This window comes from Syngnathus scovelli, chromosome 12, assembly GCF_024217435.2.
Source record: "Syngnathus scovelli strain Florida chromosome 12, RoL_Ssco_1.2, whole genome shotgun sequence".
NCBI classification, from domain to species: Eukaryota; Metazoa; Chordata; class Actinopteri; order Syngnathiformes; family Syngnathidae; genus Syngnathus; species Syngnathus scovelli.
The window spans coordinates 8,005,519-8,020,471 of NC_090858.1; the positions used below are offsets into that span (position 1 = coordinate 8,005,519).

At 39.4% G+C, this 14,953-nt stretch overlaps 1 long non-coding RNA gene across 1 annotated transcript in view; it reads left to right on the forward strand.

Annotated features, from left to right (window-relative positions):
• The window catches only part of LOC125978352 (uncharacterized), a 44,545-nt gene that overhangs the window by 10,747 nt on the left and 18,845 nt on the right, over positions 1 to 14,953 (forward strand). The window contains exons 3-4 of the long non-coding RNA XR_007484991.2: positions 13,292 to 13,407; positions 13,684 to 13,775. This is a non-coding gene — a long non-coding RNA (uncharacterized lncRNA). The remainder of the gene's footprint in view (positions 1 to 13,291; positions 13,408 to 13,683; positions 13,776 to 14,953) is intronic.

Consider the following 14,953-nt stretch of genomic DNA (forward strand, 5'->3'; position numbering starts at 1 on the left):
TGACTCACTCGTTTCAAAGCAACCTGACCACATCTGTGTGTTTCAGTGATAAAACATAAAAGCTTGCTCTGGTAATCTATTCCTGGACCGTATCCATCTTTGCTGTATAAATCCGGTGACCCATTAGCAATTGTAGATTGCAATTTTCTGAAAATCTTTAGCATCTGCCTCAGTTGCCATGTAATGAAGGGTTCTCTTCAATTGGACAGCGACCAAACGTAAATTAGCTAGTTCACCTTATGTGGTATTTTTTTCCCCCCATATTAATCAGTGGTAAAAGTTTGAGATGATATTAATTTTGCATTCTCAGAAATATTATTTTCTGTGGCAACTGTTTGGGCTGTGGCTAAGCTGAAGATTTTCCCAGCCAACTTTTGGACTTTACGTAGAAGGCAGGTATGATAGCATAATTATTCTCTGATACTGAGTTCCGATACTTTATGCTTACAGCTTGCAAGTTTTATTTCAAATATTATTCAAAAAAGCAAACGGTGACACTTAATCAAGCATAAGACTTTTTATACACTCAATGAAATGTTTTTACTTTCGTGTTAAGCTAGCAGACTTTTGTGACTCAAAACTAATGGCTATTTGATCATTTTGGTATTTAGTTATTTGTTTCATGTTCTACTTAAACTGGGAAAGGTAATTAATATAGCAAATTGAAATTTGGTTAACTACACAGGCAATAAAGAAAACAGATGCTAAAAAGTACATTTAAATAAGTTCAAATTTATTTATTTGAATGCTTAATCGCACGCAGGATTTCGACAACTTCTCTCCATAGTTATTATTTGGGCCTGGACCGTATCATCCATACTAAAATGGGGTTCACTATAAGAATGGTTCATACAAAGTCAGAAAAAAAAGATTATATTCCATTGAAATGAGTTAATATTCGAGCCAACCTGTTTACTATTAGGATGCAGTTATATAGACAGGAAAACGCTGACAAAAAATAACTTCATTTCAATGATAACATTTTGATTGAAATGTCGTCTTTCACTCGCTGATGTCCCATTTGAATACAAATTCATTCTTCAACACATGAGTGGCTGTGATTAGAGAATCACTGGCTGTCTTTGTTACTGCAGTAAGTCAGAGGCTTCGCTTTTTAATTGGAGCTTTTGGAAGTAGTCTTTGCTGATGGCAAAATTTGACCTGCAGTAAAATGACAACCATTCAAAAGCAATGAATTTCAATCAGCTGTTCTTGTCTGCCACCAGATTGGTTCTTCATCAAACTGTCATTTTGCTCACTCGTTCTGACATTTCACAAGATTTGGGCGGTGACTTCAGTCATGTGCACTTGATTAATCAATCTTCAAATGCAGGTGAAATAAGATGTGAGGGAGATCGTTTACACAGGGGAAAACATTCTGTGAGAGAAAAGCGTGATTTATGTTATATTATGTTATGTTATATTTAATTTCTCAGCATGTGTTTAAGGGCACCATAATGTGCTCTGATTGAAGATGTCAAGATGTCCTGTTGTTCTGGTCCTTATGTGATTGCAGCATGTCCTTCTCCAGATAAATCGAAATGACCAGCATATAGCTCTCTGACTGAGAGGTTCTTACAGATCAATGAGCATCATAGTTAATACCCATTCTTTTTTTTCTCGAGCTGTGGAATGTTCGCTGCTTCCTGACACACTGTTTGGCCGCTATTTTTTTTTTAATAGCCAGATCAAACCCATCCTTCGCCTGAAGACGTCTTGTCGATCCAAGGCTGTTCAAAGCCATCACAGTCACTGTCCAACAGAATCAATAGACTTCTGCTCCTGCAACCCCTGTCTCACTCGTTCATTGCCTCCTTCAATAGTGGACAAAGTTTTTCAGTACATCTTAATGGAAAGAACATCAGTCCGATCAATAGTTCAAATAATCAATGAGCACTGGGGAGCAAGCAGAATAGAGTCCCTAGAAGGATCAACTGAGGAACAGGTCAGATTTGGTGACTAATAACTAGTAGCTCCATCCTGATTTCATGATAGAAGGAAATCTATTGTCAAGGTGTCTGAAGTATTTTGGCAGGAGCGCTGCAAAAAAGAAAAAACACACAGGTACAGGTTTTCCCCCGCTAAATATTTTCCTGCTGTATTTTAAGAGCATTCCACATCACTGGCAAGATGCTCATTGGACATCTAAATTTGATCAGGTCTTTTTTTTTTTTTGTTGCTTCTTAGGATTTTAAAAGAAGTGTGACAGGGTTAGATGTATTTTTTTTGTTATTGAGCCAGGGAATATATTTTATATTAGGGAATTTTTTTTTTTTTGACACCACACTGATGTTGATTGCCATCAAGTGGAGACTGATTTAATCCACATCTGGCATGATGATGAACAAAGATACAATAATTATTGTGTACAAATACATTTGTCTATCCAAATTTCAAGAAACATGACAATTATATATTGCAAATAGGAGGCAAAGTCTCCTCGATGAGCTTCTTTACATTATTAGCAGCAGCAAAGCATGTTGTGCGCTAAAAGGCCTAATTGCAATGGTCAATATAGAGCCATTTCTTTTGCAGAACATAGTTTTCCTCAGCTCAATCTTCATGTCTCCCTGTCATAGTTTCCATAGTTTCGGCTTGTCATATGATCATCTTGTGTGTTCATGCACACCGTATTAGATAATTATATCCCAAATATTTGATGCTTACTCTCTGATGTTGGTAGCACGCTTGAGGGCTGAGGGTATGGCACTATTCAGCAATACAATATATTTTGTGCACCTCTTGAAAATATGCTGGAGTAAAAGGAAAATGACAAAAAATAACAACAAGCAGTACCTTCAATGTACTGCTACTTGTACTCTGTTGTACTTACAAATAGTGAAGGGGAAGTGAGAGTGAACCGCAATTTTCTCGCCACTCCACCTCCAAGCATCTCGGGCTAATTTAGTCCATTAGTGTGTCTATTATTAAAAATGCCCATGATAGAACCTCCAGTTGACAAACACATCAACTCTAATTTTCTAAATGGCTCTTGCAAGATTAAACAAAATAACAGAGATTAAGAACTCAGCAGGGAAGCTTTGGAAAGTGTTATCCTGAAGAATAAACATGTAAAATGGTTGCTGGCCATTTGCCCAACTAGGAAGAAAATGTAATCAATGTGATTTAAATGGACGTAAGAGTGAAACAATTTCTGTTATGCGTGAACATTGCACAGAACATAAAATGGCATCAATCCCTTGTATTGTAATGGTTGTCCAGGCTGCTCAGTACAAAAATATCAATTATTCAACTAGAACTCAACATACATACTGTCAACAGGGAGACGAACAGCAATAGCAGTGATTTGATTTTTGGTTGAAATATTGTGGAATATGCATGTACCTGGGATTGTTTTGGTTTATTCCAGCTTTCACTCTCATTCCAAAAACATACTTGCTGGGGATCAGCTCCCACTGTTGCTGAGTCACCTTGAATAATTGTTTTGATCTTGTTAAACCGTTGTTAAACCTGAGATGTTAAAAAAACCAAGATAATATTTTCCATCGAAATTCATAGATATGCAATTATTCAATGCCCTAAACAATTGTTTTAGTTTGATTGATATTTTTGGGCATATCTAAATTCATAAATATTTTAGATCATACTTCAGAGGCTGATTAAATAAACATAACATCAGAACACTTCCATTTCATTTGTGTTATTTTTCATGTTTGTTTTAAATTGAATATGTATTTGAGAATCATTTGGATAATTATGTTTCAATTAAGTCATGAAGCCTAAGTAACAGTATTCCAATATGTATAAAATGTTTGGCTTCTCTAAACACCTCGAGAAATAAACCTCTCTTGGAAGATTGCCACATTTTCTTGCTCTCTTCCTTGACAACATTTAGGATGTCTCAATCAAAGTGGCAGGGATTTCCAAAATCAAAATTCCCTCTATTTGCTTGATGTTTTAGGTTTGAAAAGCAGCATAGCTAATGTTCATTCACACATCATACCTTTCCTCTACGCTTTTCAAAAAAATCATCACACTAAAGCAGCTTAGTGGAATTAAATCACCATATTATATCACTGTGTCCTGACAGTTCAACATTGACTCTCTGCTCGGATACACAAGACAGAATTAATCTTTGGTTATTTGTGTGGAACATAAAAATCAAAATCTACCATCATTATGATTATTTCTGCCAATTTTTACAGCATCTTCTACTTATTCGCTTGGCACTCCTGCTGTGATAACAGACGCATCAAAAACGTCAAGTAATTACGGAATGCACTCAAATCTCTTGTGTGCCATGTTTCGGTTCATATGTCGTCTTTCTTATGCGTGTGGTCAGTCAAGCTCCCTTAGTGGCATTCTCAGTGTCAGCGCTGTAGTCATTGTGGCTGCAGGCATCCTGTCGCTGCGGTGGATTTACCGGCAACATGACCCCACCCCCACTCCTCCCTCCTCGGTCAGCTCTTTAATTACCCTGGACTATTGATCCTCGCAGGGACACGGCACTCTGGAGCTGAGACTGGGCCTGCACCAGTTAATGACTGATTATTCTTCTGTGGGTCTCATGGGAGCAGACAACCACTGCCGGGACAGAAGGAGCCAAGCACCAGTGGGAATGCTTAGTCGTGCAGCAACATTAGCACTTTTTACCAGCTTAGCAGTGGAAAGCAGACATTGTGTCTTCCAGCTCACAGATTTAAATCAGTTGACCCATTTAGTTTGGAAGAGAAATTGGGAATTGCTCTGTATATGTTCAAAAAGTATAAGTTCTAATATTTCTGTTGTCATAGTTATTTTGTTTATCCTAAATTTTTGAATTTGTTGAACTGACGGGACACCGGATCACAAACTATAGTACGTCACATTAAATGAAAATAAACCAGGAAAGCAAATAAGTCAAACTTTATTCAACTTCAACTCACAAATTCAATTTTTGGGAAAATTAAAAGATTTTAAGTACCCCTTATAGTCCGAGAAAATATGGTACACATAGACCTTAAGGAATATGGAACCACAAATTTGACTAAAACAATAAAGAATAAAGAGTGTATACAAAATCACATGGGGATGGGTTAAATGCAGAGACAAATTTCGCCACACCCAGATGTGTGTGTGACAATCATTGGGACTTTAACTTTAACAGAACCCAAATGCACACCAGAACAAAGGAGAAAAAAAAACAGATGAGTAATTATAGAGTTCAAAGCAAAATTCAGATTATGAGTCTCTAGATTTTGGAGGGGTGCACGGGCCTATGCAGGTAAGAGTCCCCCTGCTCAAGTAGCAAGAGATGGAAACTCGCATTGCAATATTGTCATAGTAGAACTGCAAACAGCTACGGGGCGACGCAAAACAAAAAACGACAATGCAAAACTCGTGATGGAACAAAGGGCTGCGGTAGTCATCAGGAAAACAACCAGATAGGAAAATCAGAGAAGCCAGGATTGGCGAGACCAATCTAAGGAGGAGTGCTGGGATGTCTTGCATGAGAGCGTTGTTTGTGGATTTGGAGCTGAGTAACTAATGAGGTGGGCGTGGCTGACTGGTAAAGCGCAGCAGTGTTGATATGAGTGGGAAAAACACCCAGGCTGCATTCAGCTGGCCAAAATAAAACCTGATTTTTAGCCCATAAGGGTTAAAATTGGATGGCTCTTGAGTAGTCTGAAGTATCAAACCTGTTTTCCGAGATGGGTTGAAACCAAATTTGGGAGGTTTGCGGATTCATATCCAATTTGGACAGGATGCATCTCCATTTCATATGCGCAATGATTTTCTTTGCCTCCTTTCCTAAGTGATATTGCCAACTATTGGCTCAGCATGCACATTAAATCTCTTTAGCTGATTTCAGTTTATCCCTGAAAAGAAAATATCCATCTATTTTTATACATCAGGTTGTTCGGCTACTGACTTTCATCAGTACATGCATGAGACTATAATTATGCAAATCAAAAATCTCAAGCAGAGACCTGAAGTATATACAACACATTTTCTTGCTTTTCTTTCCTCCTTGAATATTTCTTGCCTATTATTTTTTGACGGCATGCTCAATGCCTCTTTGCACGTTTTGCCTCAGTGAGGGCAGTTATTGGTTGAAGTTGACGTTTTAGCTCGGAGCTGTTTGGAAAGGATGCCATGGCTGACACTTGACTGACACTGAAAGATGAAGTCCTTCCTTTCTGCTCACTTGCAATCGGTCGTCATCTCCTCTTTTCTATTCCTCTGTGGCAACCTTCTCCTGTCCCTCTCTACCTTTGCATTGGGGTGGGGTGGTGTAGCGGGCTCTTTATCCATTCACTTCTTGGCTCATCAGTCAAAGAGAAGACGGACGTGTCAAGACAGTCAGGATGGGATCTGCTCAGGAGCTTACCTTTCCTCGAGATTCCACTTACTATTCATTCTGATAATTCAGACTTAATGGAAATAAAAATACCGGAAAGACTAATTAAAATTGTGCCATTTTGGCTGAACATTGTGCAAACAACCACAAAAAAAAGTGTCGCAAAGTTTTTGAAAACAGAGGCTTTATCGTCCCCGAGTGAGTGCTCCTGATAATGAACTTGAAAACGTACCTGCTTCTATTATTTTTTATTAGCCGTTCAAGGATCAATTTCTTATGTGACTTGCAGGTAAATGGAGTCATTATTAAGACTTCCTTTAACTGAAGAGGCACGTTTTTGTGAGAAGCAAAACAAGAAGACTGTGAGATAGATGTGCCCGATTTATTATCAATTAGCATATAATTACAAATGTTGTGTTCTTAAACTATTAATATAGATGATTTTAGGTTTAAAAAACAAACAAAAAAACATCCAACTTACTTGGCCGTCTGACATTGCGATTGCTCGTCCACCGCTTCAAAATGTGTCGTCTCTCACTTTGACAGCCAATTTACAGTCTGGTCCACACGCCCATTTTAGATGTGAGGATCATGAGGTATCATCAATGTATTGATCATGTGTCCGACTTGCCGACTGCTTCCATGCTGTTATATGTCTGGTGTGTGAGGCTTCAGAAAGGTGCTCGACTAGAAGAAAATCTTTTGAAAGTTGTCCTAGTTAGTTCTAATAAAAGGTGAAGGGTTTTACATTTGGAATTTTTATCACGGGTTTTCACTGCACATTCTAATGAGATGAAGCCCTCAAAATTGAACAATAATTGAGGGGCACGAATCAAATAGGCATGACTGATTCCTCTACTGTACATATATGATTGATCGGCTTCCTCCACAATGTTTTTTTTTTAATTCTATCATATAATATACGTTGAGTCTAATTAGCTTTAATAATCAATCCCACTGAAAATATTCACATTTCAAAATTTGATGGCATAAATATTTTTCAAGTGCGTTCTGTTCATCAACAGGCAAAGCTTGTTGCAAATGAAATTACTCGCCATGTGAATTATGTGATAAGGCAACATTATGCTGGCAATGCTTTTAACTGTTGATGAAAAGCTGTGTATTGCTGTTTGTCTTTTCCCATGTCTATGATTTGTAATTATTATGTTCCTTTCTTAATCATTATTAGTCTTCAACAAAAGCAGTCATCGCTTAATTGACTGTCTGTATAATTAGTTGTCCTTGTGCACTTTTCCGCTGCCTCTTCATACTCTCTATTCTTGGTTTTGTTGTGACAATACAAAAAATATGCAGGGGGACAAACTATCGTCCGTTTGCTTCTATATTTATTCATACATCCTCAATATGTAGTGATGACTTTAGTGACTTCAGAGCGAGAGGGAATAAAATAGTGACTGACGTAAATCAAAAGTGACTCCATACAAAAAAAAAAAATAAATACACGTTTTCGTTTACATTTAACGTTCATTTAACATTATGTACAGATAGAGGAAATAACACATCTGTGTGGACTGGCGAATTGAAGAGTCAGATGGCAGGAAGTGTGACGACCAATACCATGGTAACAAAAAAAATACAATAAGAAAATGTTCTATTTTTAGTACCGCGGCAAAGACTCACCCATCATAACCGCTAATACAAAAAAATATGTAAAAATGTTTATGTTTTTTTTTCTCTTTTCCATTCCTACACTTACTCTCTCACTCACTCTTTCTCCCTCCCTCCCTGGATGATTCACAATGACCGGAGGGGGAATCAACACAGTGTGTACAGATCGATGGATTTTTAAGGATGTTGTGTGTGTTGGCAATGCAAGCAGTGATGCGATGTGCAGCTTCACCGTGCAGATTGACAAGCTTACTGAGGCTAACGGGAGCACAATACCTGAAGGCCCAAACTCAGAATTGCCACTATAGAATGTGCTACTGATGCTGTCCGCCTACATTTCATTTCCTTGAATTGCACTTAGAACACTAATTACACTTTTCAACATTTTTAAACACCGTGACGAAGATAGATGATGTTATGACTCACCGCTCTGGATGGAGCAACAAGTAGTGAAGTCGAAATTAATAAATAACTTCATCAGGCATTTGGGGGAGCTGTAGCCTACCTGAGGTCACTTTGGGCGAGAGCGTGCAATGATAGACCCTGGACTGGTCGCCAGCCAATCACAGGACACATAGATAAACAATACTTGCAATCGCATCTTTAGGAAATTTACAGTCTTCAATTAACTTTTTTTTTTAGGTGGGCTAAAGATGCACTACCTGCATTAAAAAAAAGAAAAAAAAAGAAAGCAGATTCTAACTTGGATCTCTTGACTGTGAATTAGACCACTGTGCTAACCTTTCGAAAACTCTTACCAAAACAGATGCAGAGATGCATTGTGTTACAAATATACAGAACTGTGACAAAAATTCTTTAGAAATAAATTCATAACGCAACAAAAAATATAACAGTAGAGGCGGTGTCAAGAACATCAATTCAATTACTGTCAATCACTGTCCTCAGAAGGTAGAATTTATATTCTTCTAAAAGGAACTCTTTGCCCGTATTGTATGGCAAAGGCACACTATAAGGAGTCATGTCAGTTTAAAAAAAAATAAAATAACAGCCTTTCTTTGCCTTTATAGTCGTTCTTTTAGCCAGCCTGAGTAGGTGCCTGTGGATTCCTGGTAGATCATTTATATAATGACAAACTTATAAAATGTGCCGTGTCGCGCTGTAATTACCTGTATTTGTCACTTTAAAGTTCCACCACCCAAAGCTGTAACTCTCAGCTGAAGTTAGCGGGGGTGAGCGAGGTAGCTGAGGTCAGATGAAAATAGATAAATGACTTTTTTCTGATGCTCAGCCAGGGAATGAAGCAGGAAATATAGTATGGGTTGCTTCATAGATCAAACACCTGTCAAAAATATAACCGTTTGGATCCTGGTTGAGAACAGCAAGTTGTGCTAAAAGTACTGATCAGTGAACATGTGCTTTTAAAAATGTAGAGAGGGTCAAAGTAACTTCACCTACAAGGTGCCTTTTAGTTTTATTCTGAAATTACACCCGTAAAAGGAATTGCCCTTTTTTTTTTTCAGTGATCTGTGCGTTTCATTTTGGAGTTTCAAGCAATAGATTACGTCTCATAAGAGACCATCAAAAGTATATTTCTTAAAATGGTTAAAATAGGTGTGAGCTCTGCAGGAGTGCAGTTCATTTGCCTGGTTGCTCTGTTGTTGTTTTCTCCCCCAACTCTATTGACGACCGACCCATTGTGCTGTGATTGCTACAAGACACTGAGGTGAGCTTGCCAAGGTCCAAGATGCAGCGTGCGTGGGTGCAGTGAGGTGATGGAGGAGTGTGAAGTGGAGGCATAATTATGCTTTTGGGAGCCATGGTGATAATGGCCATGCTCAGAGCAAAGGAGCATAGGGAAAGCACTTTAATTGAGATATAAAAGACATGGTTCCAAGGGCACTTTGCAAGAGCAGAGATAGCAGCTCATGTGCTCCAGATGCTTGCCCAATGTAAATACTAGATCACATTCAAAAGCTCTAGTCTCTATTTTGCACACTCTTTACTCAAATTGAGTTTTGACAAATTCATGTTATCAAACAATTCCAAAGGATTCATGAGTCACTGTTTGCAAAAACCTCATTTGCCAGCCTTCTTCATCACTTAAAAAAAGGCAAATAAATCAAAGGAACACTGTGTCTTCTGCTAATTGTGTATATTGAGCTATAGCAGATGGACTAAGCCGACAACAGTGGGCGGGACACGGCACAGAGAGATGTTTACTCTTCTTCCCTCAGGTTGCCAGCTGCAGTTAAAATAAAGTTGCTGTCAACCAAGAGTGTGGAATACAGTTCTCTTTCAGAAGATTGGAGTGAATTTGTAAATGAATGATTCTATCAACGAATCATGGCTCCACTCATGCAGCCTCAAATAAGGGCACTGCCATCAGCATGTTCTGGAACACATACGTAACACCCCAGGATCTCATTCAGTTTGAAAGCCACAAACTACAAAGACATTCATCATGATCTCATCATTGCAGAGTACAGAGAGGTCCATTCAGCGTTAACATTTTCAGCATGGAACATGGCAGATGCTAATGGGATTTTGGAGAGGCTTCCTTCATGGAGGACACCCACGCCCATCATTCTTTAGTCAAATTTGGCTTCTCAAGCTAACTGGATGCAGTTTGCTTGGGGATTTTTCATCTGAAGACATTGAGATCTTTTTACTCAAGAAGCACTTTTCATCCTTTTGGCATTGTAGAGCAACTTTTGCGTTTGAATGATTTTTTCCAAAATAAGTCTGCTTGATAATTGACCATACTTGACAATGGTTGAATTCTTGCCAATTACCATTGTGTAGTCTAAAATGTATCATTGATCTGAGGCTTTCATTGGGGTGTACTATACTCATATTTGTAACATTGTCAGAAAAGAAAAACATTTCTTTGTACTATATGCACATTTACAAATCTGATTTGCATAGAGGACACAATTGTCTTTTTTTGTCTTATTGTTTTTGTTTTTAAACACAATTGGTAAGTGATTGGGATTCCCACAGCAATTTTAACTATCTTCCCATGATGTTATAATGCCATGATCAGTTTGCCACAGTACGAGTCGAATCATTAAACCTTAAAAAGGCTTGTGCTTCCACTGTGCAGTATGTAGGCGGAGTGAAGGTAGTTACATCAGCTTAACTTAGTCGTGAAATAAACAGACTATTGGCTTGTTCATTTTTTTGACCACTGAGCTATTGACATTTGTTCTTTCTCACATGAAAAACACGCTCTCACTCTTAACAATAACACACTTTATAATCATCGTCACATACAGTACTTCCCTACTTTGTTGTACCATTCATTGAACCAGGTCGTCAATAGCGCAATCTGTGTATATATAAGTGGAGTCATGGAGCATGAACGACAAAAGATTTCCCGCTAACATGTCTTTTTTTCTGTATGCTCACTATAATATTTTCAGCCTTTTGGCTTTGTCACCACACAAAAGCGGCGCCACCAAGGCACGTCACAGAGTCACAGGAGAAATGTTTCCATGGCAGCCGAGCTCAAGGTCACCTGGCCAACCAAATAAAATTGGCCCACCTGGGACTGAACCTCCTTTGACACCTACAAGTCCCATTTTTGCCACTGGTGGTCTTTCATATCTGTGACAAAGCACACACACAGATACAATGGATTTCATCCTAGTTTTGCGCTGGGATCCGATTGAGCAGGACTTGGCACCTGCGCGGAGTGAATCTAAAGCTTGAAGGAGAGCGCAGCAGCTTGGCAGCCTTGGCTGCAAGGGTCTCTCAGGTTTGGTCTAATGGTCCTGCTTGGCCCAAACGGCTGCCGGTGGTCAGATAGATTCCACAAAGCCAGGGGCAAATTTTCACTCCGCCCATCTTTTGTCAAAGGCACTCAATGACTTTTGAAAAGTAGGCAAGTGGGAATTCATCCTTGGGTCCCCCGGAGTGCAGAGGAGAGAAAAGGGTGGAACAAGAGAGAGTCTTAAGTGCAGAAATGCAGGCGAGCAGCATATGTTGTTTTATTGCCATCACTCCGGGCCCTTCTTTCTCCCCAACATGCCATCATAAGGGCCCATCAGTTTACAACAGGCTCCAAAATGACTCCTGCTCTGGAGTGGGCGGCCGAAGGGAGCACTTACCTTGCACATTTTCAGCAGCAGCAGCAGTGACCGGTGTTGTATGCAAGAATGCTGCCCGAAAAAAAAGGACAGGAGCCGCGAGGTTCCCTAAACCAGCCGCATGACCATCTTTCCCAAATGTTATTTTGAGCTGCCAAATGTGAATAATCTTGGTCATCTGTAATATATTTGCCCTGTAGGCACTGTTTATCTTAATGTGGCAGACTGGTGTTCAAGATGAAGGTATTAGCCGCTTGACAAGCAATGTGGGGCTTCCTACTGCTCAGCCTCAGGAACCTCTGGCCCCCCCCATCAGTCCCACATCCCAGGAGCACAAGACTAATCATTGTTAGAATTCCCAGAAGGCAATGTTGGTGGTTTAATCTAGTGTGGCTGTAATCCTTGTGCTCTATCTGCGAGCAAACGGCCTTTACCACACCTGCAGTTCCCTGTAGCTTCTACAGAAAACCACAGGAGGGGAGAAGGCTTTCAACTATATGAAACCACTTTGTACGCACATGTCTGTCTGAGAGCATCAACTGGTCACATTTAGTCACGGGAGGAGAAAATGAGGTGTTCTGCAGAGATGATTTAAAAAAAAAAAAAAAACTTGGCTTCAGGGAATAAGAGATTGGCTGTGACCTTTGTTAACGCCACATTTCAGTTTGGCTGAAACCAAGGAGCCAAAGGAACTGCCTTAAGGCTGGACAAATATGTTGCTCCCTCGGTTCCCGTGAATAAGATAATTAATTAGTTTTTTGAAATGATGCCCTTTCCCCTAATCAGTGCATAACATTCTTCACATTCAGTTTGCAATGTTACGGTCGCCAAGCTGTGTAAACATTCACATCTTGATTTTTGTTAAACGTATTAAACGCAATACTTTTCCATACATTTTAAGCAAGAAGTTACAGAAAGTGAGTCTTGTGTCAATCAAACAGCTCCAAAATCCAAAATTAGCAGCAATATAATTAGATCCAGCTTAATTGCTTTAACAACATTACAAGTACTGTTGCCTGTTAGCTTTGGTGTTATGTTTATCACCTGGCTAGCTGACTTGTGCAATTTTCTGAGACACAGGAACCATTTAGTTAAAAATATTTCCAGGCTGTGCTCTGCGTTCCATTCCAAATGAGTAGCCTTTATTTACCGATCAAATTACGACTGTTGCCAGTTGACTGACTGAGATTAATATTGCATTGTCCAGAGCTAGCAAGACAAAAACAAAACTAAAAACATCAGGGTAATCATGTACACTCTTTAATTTATATGTATTTATATATGGATTTTTTTTATTTATATGTATTCTCAGGTGCTACCAGGCTGCACTAATGCTCAACCTGCTCGACCAACGTCATGCACATTGTATTGACTCGACACATTTGCAGTCTGGCTTGAACGACTTCTAGAAACATCTAATGAACAAAGGTGAGTGGTGAATTTCCAAATACTTTTGAATTGAATGCACCTCTTGTCTCACGTGCTGTGATGAAATCAGAGAAGCTTTATATGTGAAATCCGTGCCTCCATCACAATGTCTTCTTCCTTCAGATGCAACATTTGCTGCAAAAAGCCAAGAATGGCTTCACACCACTTCTATAAAGCTTGTACTTTTTATCACAAGACACATTTCATTGGCCATGGTATTATTGGCAATAACATTCCATTTGTTACAGCTATTTTTTTTTTCTTGCTGACCCACAGAGATGCTGCACCATCATTGTGTCACCGAATCTGCTATTTGGACCCATTCCTGGATCCTGTTTTGCTAATGAGGGATATCAGCACTTTGGCAGGTATTTTACTGGCAGTATGTTTTAAAATATGATGGCAAAACAGGTGTAGCGCCACAGAGTTGTCCCACGGCATTTTAAGTTTTATTCAATTCTGCCAATACCACATTTGGATTTTGTGGATAATGAGACTAATTACAGAGAATTGGATTTATATTTTCCGATTCTGGATATTGTATAGACAACTCTACCACCACCAGTCACAACATCCCATTTTTTCTGTTTGCAAAGCCATCAGCACACTTAAAAAAAAGGCGCCTCTGTGAATGATGCCAGCAGCACGGCAGCACTTCACAAGACACCTTAGGGGGACGTTTTCAGGGGTGCTGCAGAGTCATTATCTTGTCATGTATCATAAAAAGACAGCAAAGGCCAGCATCATGGGGCCTTCCCGGTATGTTCCCATGCTCCCCACGCTTCAGCCGGACACTGCTGCAACTTTCCATGAGGAAAAAAAAAAAGGCTCCAATGTATTGATTGTCTCCGTCGGAGGCGAGGTCTCATTCTGTCCGTCACACTCCCACCCAGGTGAATCAAACACGCACAAAAAAAAACGCACACACACACAAAGAAACCTGCATTAACATGTTTTGACACCCACTGGATGCTCAATTAAAGAGTAAATGTGTGCCGTTTAACCATTAGCGAGTAGATGACGTCGAGGAAAAATCACTTTGCTCTACGTGTCCTGCATGACTTTGCCACGTTCTAGTTTTCCTCTCCGGTGCCCAATCTTTGTCAACATTGAGCAAGGTGGTCATAAAACATCCCGCTTTTACTGGTCTCCGCCACTCAGAGCAGCCGCAAAATATCCCCGTTAAACATGAAAGAATGAAGATGATGGAAAGTTTACCACCCATTTCTCGCCTTTTCAGCTCTGCGGTCTGCTTTGTCTTTGTTGATCTCAAATGATCACGATTGACTCACTGGGAACTTTGAATGTTTGCCCCCTGCTAAATTCTTATTTGACTCTAAATTTTATTCATTGGCTTTATTAGTCAACAACGTAACCCTCTTAAAAGGAGCCCCTTTACAGCTTAATAATTTCAAAATGTGCAGGCAAGTCATGCATGCTCCCTGATATTACCATCCTTTTGTGTAATTAGCCTTTCTTTAATGTGTGTTGACTATTCGTGCAAACCGAAGAAATTAACACGTTGTGCAAGTTACTAAATAACAGC